This window comes from Leptidea sinapis, chromosome 23 (genome assembly GCF_905404315.1).
Source record: "Leptidea sinapis chromosome 23, ilLepSina1.1, whole genome shotgun sequence".
NCBI lineage: Eukaryota > Metazoa > Arthropoda > Insecta > Lepidoptera > Pieridae > Leptidea > Leptidea sinapis.
The window spans coordinates 4,109,529-4,122,483 of record NC_066287.1 but is presented as its reverse complement, the minus strand read 5'-3'; the positions used below and the strand labels follow the sequence as shown (position 1 = coordinate 4,122,483).

Sequence of the window (12,955 nt, the reverse complement as noted above, 5' to 3'; positions counted from 1 at the left end):
ATGTTTCTTTACTGATGAATTTCGTAAGCTTTCTGAAACAGTAAGTTCATGGTCTTCAAAAATTACTACTATGGAGTCATGCATAAATACCATCGTAGACCGTATAAATGATTTAGATAAGGAGGTCTCTAAAGTTAACAGCTATCAAATCGAATTAAAAGATTTAACGCAAAAAATTAATGAACTATCAGAAGGCACCTTAAGAAACGACCAGTGGGTTCGGCGCTCGAATATTCAGATTAACGGCATCCCACACAAAAAAAGCGAAAACTTAATTCAAATTGTTAAAAGTTTAGCGTCAAAAAGTGGTTACTGCTTAAATCCAGATACGGACATAGATTTCGTGACCAGAGTGGCAATTAAGAATGACTCGGTAGAAAATAAACCCCGCCCAATTATATTAAAAATGCAGGCACGATATAAAAAGGATGACTTTCTTTCATCACTAAGGAAAATAAAAAATTTAAAAGCTTCCGACCTTGGATATGCCGGTGTTAATACTCCAATATATGCTAATGATCACCTATCAACCTATAATAAATCTCTTCTAAATGAGGCTAGACGAAGAGCAAAGCAGAAAGGCTTCATGTATTGCTGGGTCCGTAACTGTACGATCATGGTTCGGAAAACTAGCAGCTCACCGGTTATTCATATAAGTTCTAGTGAATGTTTAAAGAAAATCACATAAGTGCTACCATACTAAACTCATACATGTTTGTCTTTGCTTTGATATTAATGACTTTTAAAATTATTTATAGATATTATAGTTTTAATTGTAGTTGCTGTTTTTGCAAGCTTTATAATGTGGTTGGTTCTACGAGGGAATGTTTCTATAAGCTAGTTATTTTATTATTTATTATAAGTGCTTTTATTTATTGCTATACAATTTTGTGGTGTATGTTTTTAAACTTATTTTGTAGAAAACTGTTTGAACAAATTTTGGATCGAATTATTACTTATGATTACTATTTATTAATGCTTCTTCTAACTTAGTATGGCTCTAACTATATTTTACCAAAACGTTAGGGGATTACGCACCAAAACAAAACAATTTTATTTGAATCTTTTGAATATGAATTATGATATAGTTTGTTTGAGCGAAACATGGTTGTCAGAAGGATTTTTCAATGAAGAATTTTTTGACTCGCGATATAGTGTATACCGAAATGATCGTGATTACAAGCGTCTAGGAGTGACTATGGGTGGGGGTACACTGATTGCTGTACGTCGTAGTTGTGTTACTGTAGACATGCTTCACTCTTACGTGCCTCCATGTTTGCCTGATGCGGACATTACTTCTCTGGACCTACTTTTGGAAAAGTATACAACCCGAAAAAAGTTAAGGGTTTTCTGCTGTTATTTTCCACAAAACACACAACAAAGTAACTCTCAAGCTACATTTTTTGAATATTTATCTGATCTAGTAATTAAATTCCCAAATGATAAATTCATAGTATTAGGAGACTTCAATGTTAAGGATGCAACATGGCTGCATGTTCCCGGAGGACATATTACCATTGTAAACACTTCTTATAATAATTTAGTTAATCAGCTATTTGCATTTATGACATTTACAGGATTTAAGCAGTATAATAATATTTACAACAATAATAATAGACTATTAGATCTTGTTTTATCTAATACTGTTTGTGTGGTCAATAGAACAAAACCATTAGCATTGCCAGAAGACGGTCATCATCCATCCTTAGTGGTGAAGGTTGAGAGTGAAAAAAATAACATGTACTTACGAGCACCGACTCGTGTTGTTCGTTGTTATCACAACGCCGACTACAATGCAGTTAATGATGAATTATCAAAAATTTACTGGGTTGAAGAGCTCTCATCAGAAGATATAACATGTGCCGTAGGAAAATTTTATTCTATACTTAACCATATTATAGATCGAATTGTCCCTACAAAACTAGTGCATGAAAATGATAAGTTTCCGTCGTGGTACTCTAGATCTTTAATAAAGTTAATTAAGAAAAAACTAAAAGCTCATAAAAAATGGAAAATATACGGAAGATCTAGTGATTATGATAGGTTCTCGGAATTACGCCGTGAAACAAAACGTTTAGAAGCAGAATGCTATGATTTATTTATTAATAAGGCCGAAAATAATATTTATAACAATTCTAAAAAATTCTGGGCATTTGTAAAATCTAAGCGAAGTAGTAATTGCATTCCAGACTGTATGTACTATGATGATGATACTGGATCAGACGGTCAAATGATAGCTAATATGTTTAACACATTCTTTAGCTCCGTTTTTACAGCCGATTCTAATACTAGATTTAGCCATGATAACTTACCATTAAGCTATACTCAAACTATTGCGAGAACAATAGACATTACACGTGAAAAGGTAGAAAAGTACTTGTTAAAACTTGACCCAACCAAAGAAAGTGGTCCCGATCATTTACACCCAATTTTACTGAAGGCATGTAGTAGACAAATTTCAATACCTTTAGATATACTCTTTAGGAAATCATTACATTCAGGTAGTTTACCATCAATATGGAAAATGTCTTTAATTGTTCCCATTTTTAAAAGTGGTGACAGACATAATATTAAAAACTATCGTGGGATTTCAAAGATATCGGTCATCCCAAAATTATTTGAAAAAAATATCTATGACACTTTATTTCCTTTATTACGACCACTAATTATTCCACAGCAACATGGATTTGTAAATAAACGCTCGACGGAAACTAACCTTTGCGAATTTCTAGATGAAGTAATGGATGCCTTAAACAATGGATTCCAGGTAGACACAATTTATACCGACTATTCAAAGGCGTTCGATAAAATTTCGCATGCTCGACTATTATTTAAACTTGAGCGTATCGGTATTCAAGGAGATCTTCTAAGATGGCTGGAGTCGTATCTCCGTAACAGAACACAAGCGGTAGCTGTTAAAGGATTTATTTCTAGTTTTGTCCCTGTTACATCGGGCGTTCCTCAGGGCTCTCACCTTGGCCCATTGTTATTTAACATATTTATTAATGATGTTTTGCAATCTTTTCAAAATTCTAATATTTTACTTTATGCGGATGACACCAAAATATTTAAAATAATAAAAGAAAAACAGGACTGTGTTGACCTACAAAGCGATTTAATTGAGTTAGGAAACTATTTTTCCGCTAATGACTTATACCTCAATGTTGACAAATGCTGTATGATAACATTTTCGAGGAAAAAAATGCCAATTTTCTTCAAATATAAAATAAACAATAAACCCCTTAAAAGGGTGTCAGAAATAAAAGACCTTGGGGTAACGCTAGATTCGGCTCTCTTATTTGAAAATCATATAGACAATATGACAGCAAAAGCTTATAAAATGCTTGGTTTTATATTCAGACAGGGAAATGACTTCAAAAATATTCATACTTTTAATCTTTTATATAATGCTTATGTCAGACCATATTTAGAATATGCCTCGACTGCTTGGAACCCACGTTATACAAAATATATAGATGCTATAGAAAGTGTACAAAATAAATTTATTAAAAGATTAAATTATAAGTTTCAAAATTGTAATACTCCTAAATTTAATTACCTATCTTTACAACAGCGTAGAGAATACAGAGATCAAGTTTTCCTTTTCAAAATATTACATGACTTAATTGATTCCAATCGTATTTTAAGTAACATTATACTTAACTGTCCAAAACATTATACACGTTCTATAGATACATTCTTTATCCCTGTTCGTAGAACTAATTATACTAGCAATTGTTTTATTATAAGAGCATGCAACACTTAAAATAATAATTATAGTCACTTAGACATTTTTCATAGCAGCTATCCAACTTTTACTAAAAAAATTAAAGAATATCTTAAACATTCTTAAAATATGTCCAACCGATAAATTTGATAAATTTTGTTTCATTTGTATTTTTGTGTACTTTTTTCGCCTTATGTTTAAAATGTATATCAAATCGTTATGTTTTGTATTATATTCACTCCTACTTTGTTTATATTTAAGTGGAAACTTTATTGGCTTGTGTAATATAAATTATGTGTTACAATGTGTATATAACTTAAGCTGTTTGTTTTCCAATAAATAAATAAATAAATAAAAAAATAAATAAGGCACGAGACGAGCAGTACATTTAGCTGATGGGAATAGACACACCCTGCCTATTACAATGCAGTGGCATTCGGGATTATTGATAAACCCAAAAATTCCGTGCGGAACTTAGCAACTCCGCTCGTCACCTTGAATCATAAGATCTTAAGTCTCATATGCCCAGTAACTTCACTAGCTACGGCGCCCTTCAGACCGAAGCCGAATAATTTTACTTTTTTACACATTACTGCTTCACGGAAAAGGCGCCGTTGTGGTATCCATAATCTAGCCGGCATGCTGTGCAAAAAGCCTCCCTCCCACTGGTAAATGCCCATATGCCTCTTACGACACAATTGGGCCTGGAACTTTCCTATTATTTTTATGCCCCGGGCAAACACAGGGCAAAAGAACTAATTTCAAATTTATAATTTGTGATAAGTAGAATCTTATCTAATATATAAAATTCTCGTGTAAAACATTGAACTCCTACGAAACGGCTTGACCGATTCTCATGAAATTTTGAGTGCATATTGGGTAGGTCTGACAATCGGAGAACATCTATTTTTCATCCCCCTAAATGTTAAGGGTGGTCCACACGATTTTTTTTTTAAATTTTTATGATTTTTTTTTGAATTTGTTTGATTATGAGTCAGCATTAAAAAAAACTCCAAATTTTTCACCCATCTACGATCAACAGTTACTTTTGTATCGCGTTTTTAATATCGGCAATACAACGTTTGCTGGGTCAGCTAGTAATATATAAGATTCTCGTGTCACAATGTTAGTTACCTTACTCCTCCGAAACGGCTTTACTGATTTTTACCAAATTTTATATGCATATTCAGTAGGTCTGAGGATCAGCTACTATCTATTTTTCATCCCCCTAAATGGTTACGGTGGTCCACCCCAAAAAGTTTTTTTATTTTTATGGACGTAATTTTTTATTTTTTTATGATACAGCATTAAAAAATACATAAAACCCTAAATTTTCAACCCTCTACGATCAACCCCTATTTTTGTATCGCGATTTTTATATTATTCTGTTCCACCCACAAATCCGCTATAGGGTTGCAAGATGGCAATGGATCAATACTTACAATAATTGTAGTACGATAAATTTGGTAGGTCTGAGAATCGGTTGCATCTACTTTTTACACCCTATAATTTTTTTTTATTACTTTTATATAGCAATACAGCGTTTGCTGGGTCAGCTAGTTAGTTATATATATAAAATTATGTATTATAAGAATGTTTCCTACAAATCTAGCCTTAAAATTTTCATACTCCATGGTCACCACTGTTCAACATATTATAGTGTAGGCACAAAAAGCTGGAGCGTTACGTAGTTATGATATAGGTATACGTATGTTAAAATTTAGTTGGTTTTGTGTTGGTTAGACTGTACATTGTTCATTTGACTGTGTATTTCGATTATTTAACCCTGTGCTGATTAAACAAATGTGATTGTAACAAGGACTTGTGATTTTTCTGCTAACACCCACCTGCCTAGGGACCTACCCACATACATCACACAAGATGAGTTCTGATGCAGGCCCTCCTGCCTCTTCACGAATATAACTAGTATGTATGAAATGAAGTTTGTGTGGTAAAGGTTACTATAACATAATGAATTTCATAATAATACCACGGACTAGGAATAATAATAATCATTTATTGAAGCCTAATCATGTATGGTTACAGAAAGTTTTGTGCCCTAACCTCTGCGGTAGGATACCCTGAGGTGCAGAGGCTTGGTCATTTCGAAAGCTTATGACAATTATAAGCAAACTCTAAAAAACTAAAAAAGGTGTGTGTTCGTTTGTGTGTGTGTGTGTGTTTGTGTGAATGGAGTGACCTATTTTCGGGCTATTGAAAGTGCGCAAACTAATACTACGCTCAAGTAGGCGTGCTTGAGCCTGTTTCGAACAATGTGTGACGTTAATGTTCTGTTAAACTTTGCCAATAATTGAAACTTAAATGCAGGGCTGCGTAGAAAAATATTGTAAAAATAATACTACAAGCAATAAGATAAACACGGGGATCACATATCATCAGTAAGTATTTTGTATTTTATTAATTTCAATGTAAAATAACACGAAGCGTATGTTACAAAATTTTAAAGATGCCATTGAGTGTCAAGATGCCACGCACACAAGCATCTAATAGTTACTGTAATAAAAAAGCTATTGTTATTATGTAGTGCGGTATCTAGTTGGAGTGCAGCGGAGACCAATCCTTAATCTAAGGGGACATATTTATTTTTCATTGACAAAGTTACTTAAAATAATATAAACTTTTTTATATCAATTATTATTATTATAAATATTATATTGAAGCGAGAATAAACTCTTTTGACCATTGTAGAATCATTTATTTATAAGCCAATACCTACCTAAAACCATACTTATCAAATTGGAGCGAAACTTTCACAAGATGGCTGCCTGACTGCGTTCCATGTAATTGATTAAAATTGTCACGAAATGATTACAGAATATGCTTTGTACATTTATTACTCAACATTTCCTTCAAGGTCATGAATAGATGCCCGACACTTGGGTTTGGTCTTCGTTAAACGTGGTAAAATAGTTCGACCTGATTCTGGGGTGATCCAGACTAGATGAGAGCAATACCAAGGTATTACAATAAATAGTATAACGGAGGGAATCTAGCGATAAATTTACCTACTGCTTTTTTGTGATTATTAAGGTGTAAGAGGCAATATTCTTTGAAGATGTTCAACGAATTAAGAGTTGTCTCAAGGGACATAGGTGCCTATCGCAATAATAATAACCCATTTTTAAACTTTTTCCTTTACAATTATTGATATAAGTTAAATCAATAATTTAATCATAGGATTTAAAATCACTTATTGAACGTCAAAAACTACCACCCATTCAAAAGAGACTGCCTCAGACCTGAAAAGAATGGGCGCAAGAAACTCAGCGGGATTTTTTTTTAAATATGTAATATGGATTACAATGTAATATCGTACAATAAAAATTTATAATTAAAGAGCCAGAGGGTGTTCGCTTTATTCCCAGTCCGTGGTGTCATTAAGAAAATCGTTTATGCTATAATAACCTTTCCCACACAAACGGTTTTTAACAATTCTTTTAAATTTCGTAACACATTTGTTTTGTACATTTTCTGGGATCATATTGTAGAAGCATATACATCGCCCAACAAAAGACTTACTAACTCGACCCAACCGAGTAGTAGGCATAACAAGTTTATGTTTGTTCCTCGTGTTAACATTATGAATGCCACTGTTTCTAGAAAATTCTTCAATGTGCTTATGAATATACAGAACATTATCAAAAATGTATTGAGAAGAATATTCTATAAGGCCGGTAATGCTTCTCCGATTCCTCTAGGGTTCAAGAGAATGTGGGCGGCGGTGATCACTTAACATCATGTGGTCTCTTGGTCGAAATATCTGCGTAAGCTAGAAATATAAATTTAACAAGCGCAGCTGTGTCATCTCAAGGTGGTGGCGGCTACAAATTGAAGTGGAGTTATGCCTTGACTATTATTAATCGGTACTGTGGCCTCGACCCTAGCCAGAATACGACACGTAGCCTGACCCTGTACGGGAACGAGAGGGAACCCTTCTAATAATCTAATCTACGGGTAATGCCTCCTTCAGGACCTCTATGATTTTGAATTTAGTCGATTGCCACAACAATATTAGAAAATATGTATGGAGTTTCACAACTATTCATTACCAGTCCCACAATGATCTTACAACAACAATAATTATCGTAGAGTTGGTGGGAAATTTAGTAAGTACCTATTGTTAAAGTAATTATTTATTCTTTAAACCTTTTGGGGTATCTATAGCTGCAGGTGCACTAAGGTAATGTTTATTTCTTTGAAAAAAATGAGACCCGCTGATTTTCATGAAAAATATGCCTGGATATAATTTGTAGGTGGTAAAATTTGACTTTCAAGTGATTGTTAATTTAATTATATTATGAGATTCTCTAATGGTATGTTTGAAAGAGAATAAAAAAGACAAACAGGGTACATACTAATCCCAGCATATATTATACACGCTTTTTTTGAAGGTACCCATGTCGTATCGAAGCTCATTCCACAGCTTTGCGGTATATGGAAGAAAGAAAACCGCACTTATTTTATGAAAATAAGGGACGAGACGAGCAGGACGTTGAGCGGATGGTAATAAATACGCCCTGCACATTACAATGCAGTGCCGCTCAGGATTCTTGAAAAACCCCAAAAATTCTGAGCGGCACTACAACTGCGCTCGTCAGCTTGAGACAAGATGTTAAGTCTCATTTGCCCAGTAATTTCACTAGCTACGGCGCTCTTCAGACTGAAACACAGTAATGCTTACACATTACTGCTTCACGGCAGAAATTGGCACCGTTGTGGTACCTACAATCTAGCCGGCATCCTGTGCATAGGAGCCTCCCACTGTGGAGGAACGCCACACATCCAGATGGTGGGGATGATTTCCTAAGCTGTGGCGTGTCGTGCGAAGGTGGAATTCGGCGGCAGAAATTAGGTGATAACAGCTCTTCGGAACACTCCCCGTGTAATAAATAAATGTGATAGAAGACACACAATAAAGCGACACAGTACGACACATACAGCTCTACGTGTTCTCTACGCAACGCAGCTGATCGAGCCGTTTACAGAGCACTGGCTTTGATTATATTTCATTTTAGTTCCGCATAATATTATTAGTTTATTCCCATCGTGTTCCAATTGGCAACAGTGTAATATAAAGGCGCAACGAACCGCTGTTCGTCAGTCTCAACACGCACTGGAACGTAATTTTTTAAATGAATATTCATGCGAAATGTCTAATATACGGTGAAATCACATAACTTCATAGGAACTACGATATATTTAAGCTAATGCATGTAAACTGATTTATTGTAGGTAACTAAAAAATCTCAGGGAACTTTATATCGCTTTAAAACTCTTTTTATTAATTAGGTACCTACCAACTTTTTATATGATAAAACTTTTTATAGGATTAACATTTATAAATATTTATTCAACCCATTTCGTGATATTTGTAGGATCATGTTTTCAGGGTGAAATGTAGGTAATTTTTAGGCAATTTACACGCGTTTTAGTCCTATGAAATGTAAGTACAAGAACATACATACCAACAAACGTTCCTATATTTTATCGCCTGTGAAATAGGCTCAGATTATCTTAATATATATAAATTACGTGACACGTTGTTTGTCCGTGATGGACTCCTAAACTAATGAACGGATTTTAATTGGTATTACTTCATGGGGTGCAGTATAACCAGGTCCAACTCAAGAGATAGGATAGTTTTTATTTCGATTCGGGACCCATAATTATGTTTATTTTCAATATTTGTTTTGTATAGACATTTTTTCTATGAGAGAATTTTGTGACGCATGGTTTGACAGTTCCGCTGTGAAACAATTTCATTATAACAACAGGGAGATTTTTTTACGAAATAATTCTTGATGTTTTGAAATATTATTGGCAAATTCCTATAAAACAGTATTTTTTTTATTATATACAGAACAACGTCTCAGCCAGTATTATTATATGATTTTCAGTATTAAGCCATTAGCTAACGTACATATTGACAAATATAACTTGTTAGATCGTCTATATACATAAGTATTATTAATATATTTTTAATCTATGGATAAATAAATAAGAAATACAAACCAAGATGGCCAATTCCAATGCACAATGCACATGCAATGCACAAGGAAGCTAATTAAGCTACTAAAGAAAACTAGTTCTTGGCCGTATAGGTATAATTATTAAAAATAAAAAAACATGCATATTAATCACGAATGGTTTTATTTTTATCCCCATTAATATAAGACACGTGTGTTACAGAGTCATTAATATTTGAATAATTTGAGAGACATTTACGGCCGTTCTCAATATAAAGTATATCTTTTACTTGAGATAAAAATCGTAACTATCGTTGACTTTTCTGTCCCAATAAACTTATCGACGGTAACTCACCTTATCCGTACACGCTGTCTGTCTATGAGACGACGTATAGCTTACCAGCGATAGAAGTTTGGAAAATACAATCCACGCGTCCCAATATAAGGCAATAACATTGATTTATCGGGTATATTGGGACAGCTTCAGATTATTGACAGCTAATTACTGACAGTAGAAGGTAGTAACTTATCTCTATCTGTACATAGTATATTGGGAACGGCCGTTAGAGACCAACTTCTTATTGTGAGTTTTAGATTTTTGTTTGCGCGCGCCACTTACTCCACCGCTATAGTTTAATTATCATAAACCATAGATAATAATACTCAACTGCAAACTATTTAAATTAGTAAGTTTAAAAATGCGCGCTCCAAGTCATTGACGTACCTAAAATAAACAACTGATCCCCAATCGCCTATTAAAAGATTCTCAAAAAAAGACATTAAAACATTTAGTCAAATGAAATTATCCTTATCATTATATATAATAACTGACTCAGCAAGCGTTGTATTGCCGATATTAAAATCGCGATACAAAAGTAACTGTTGATCGTAGATGGGTGAAAATTTGAAGTTGTATGTAATTTTCATGCTGACTATGAGTCAAACAAATTTAAAAAAAATGTCAAAAAAATTAAAAAAAAAATTGGCGTGGACCACCCCTACATTTAGGGGGATGAAAAATAGATGTCCGATTCTCAGACCTACCCAATATGCAATCAAAATTTCATGAGAATCGGTCAAGCCGTTTCGAAGGAGTTTAACTACAAATACCGCGACATGAGAATTTTATATATTAGATATAAATATTACTACCTTCGTGGCAGTAATGTTCTTTTGTATACGCTCATTAAAAGCCCGGACGCGAACACGAGGCTAGAACATTATCAGCAATTGAAGTGTAGCAATTTAGCAAAATGATTAAAAACGTCAAGTTATGTACACATTTTAGTAAATTTAAAAAGACAATTATCTGAAATCCATCTTTTCTAAGTTTGTATATGCTGTTATTTGGACAGTTATTCACTGAACACTTTATCATTGCGTGGCGTTTTTTTCAAAGCGCGGTCGGAACACAACGGAACGAAAACTCTGCCTAATACGTACGTTGAGTCTTGCTTAAAACAATTTTTGAGCGTGATTATGAGTAGTTGTTTATCGTACATCAATGGCTCCAAGTACATACATTGCTTTGGGACTAGATTATGATTAGCTTTACCAATAACTTATTAACGTGTATTACAAATGTATAACTCAAGAATTTTCATCTGTTGATGTTATCTTCGCAATCCAATCCAGGTATGGACTAACTGCTGTATCATACCCAACTTTATATAAAGGAGGATCAGGTATGCGGTATGACTGGTCTGTTCGATAAGTACCACGACAATGTATACCAACCACTCCGGATGCATGTATCAACGGACCGCCGGAATCACCGCCTACCAACAAAACCGGTGCGCCACACTTAGAAGCTAGGCATACCACAGGATAGAATAAAGACGGTTTGTCACACTTCTGAATTATTACGTTTGCTACAAGCAATGTATTATTTATTTGTCTTGATGGAAGGTATGTGTCATTGATTGTTTTCGTCAGTCCGTAACCCGCGATAATCGCTTCGTGACCAATCAAGGAATGATAATCTACTGGACTTAATTTTGCGAACTTATCGAGTTTCATACGATCGGACCGAATGAGTGCAATATCATGGATCGAGAACACAATCTCTGTTTGAGTAAGCCTTGAGTTTGTGTGTAAAACTGTCTCCAACACATCTACGAACTGCCCTGTCTCCTTTTGCGATTTTAATATGCCTGTATTTAAATCATAACGTATAACATATTTTATAATAGTATTTTCAGGCAATCCTTGTACGCTGTTTAGACCAGTAACACAGTGTGCCGCTGTGAGAGTCCAGATCGGTGCCAGTGCAGATCCTGTACAGATGTGAAAGCTATTATAATTTGACTTCGTTCCGGGAATGGTTCTTGTTATCTGACTCTCCAAACTGATTACATACTGAAGCTCACTATCGTAAGAACTCACTCCATCAATAATTCTCAATTCTGAATTCCTTGTACCAGTTATTGTTTTCACGTTTAAAATTATAATGACATTTATAAAATTATTCACGTTGAAAAACATTACAAAGTGAATAATAAAAATTTTACGAGTAGAATATCGCGAAATCTATAAAATACCTATACAATAAATAATTGGATAAGTGTTATTCATGTTTATGATAAAACGTAAAAAATATATTTAAGAACATCAGAAGGTATTATAAATTATAACTTTTGTTGAAGAACTTAATAATAGAGGTTTAACTTTAAAGCCTTTATTTTACGTACGTTCTAGAGTCTAGAATACTACTACTAGTACCTACTGGTATACTACTTACTATAAATATATATTTTTATTCTAATGATTACTGTCTGCTATTATTATATAACTATTTTTTTCCCTATGCATCATCATTACCCAGAAGACGTCCACTGCTGGATAAAAGCCTCCCCCTATCAATCACATGTAAATTGTAGTGTAATAGTAAGATTATCTATACATATAAATAAAATTGGAGTGTCTGTTCGTAATATTGAAATAACCGTTTTTTACTACATGTATATGAATATATATACATACACCAAAATAACACTTCATACAATTTTTGTCTGTCTGTCTGTTCCAGCTAATCTCTGAAATGGCTGGACCCATTTTGACGGGACTTTTATTGGCAGGTAGCTGATGCAATAAGGAGTAACTTAGGCTACGTTTATTTTAGAAAAGACTTTTATTTCAGAAAAGTAAAGTATTGTTGCAACATCCAAGAAACGTTCTAACTCGAAAAATAATTTATACTTATAGCAAAACAATGTTTGCTGGGTCAACTATAAATATATAA

General features: G+C 33.8%; 1 protein-coding gene and 1 long non-coding RNA gene across 2 annotated transcripts in view; one reads left to right on the top strand and one right to left on the bottom strand.

The window, feature by feature from the left end:
* Positions 1–12,955, bottom strand: part of LOC126971377 (uncharacterized) — a 453,035-nt gene that overhangs the window by 252,191 nt on the left and 187,889 nt on the right. The window lies entirely within an intron of this gene.
* Positions 12,258–12,886, top strand: LOC126971497 (uncharacterized). Its single transcript, XR_007730917.1, has 3 exons — positions 12,258–12,441; positions 12,539–12,600; positions 12,743–12,886. It is a non-coding gene; the product is annotated as an uncharacterized LOC126971497 (long non-coding RNA).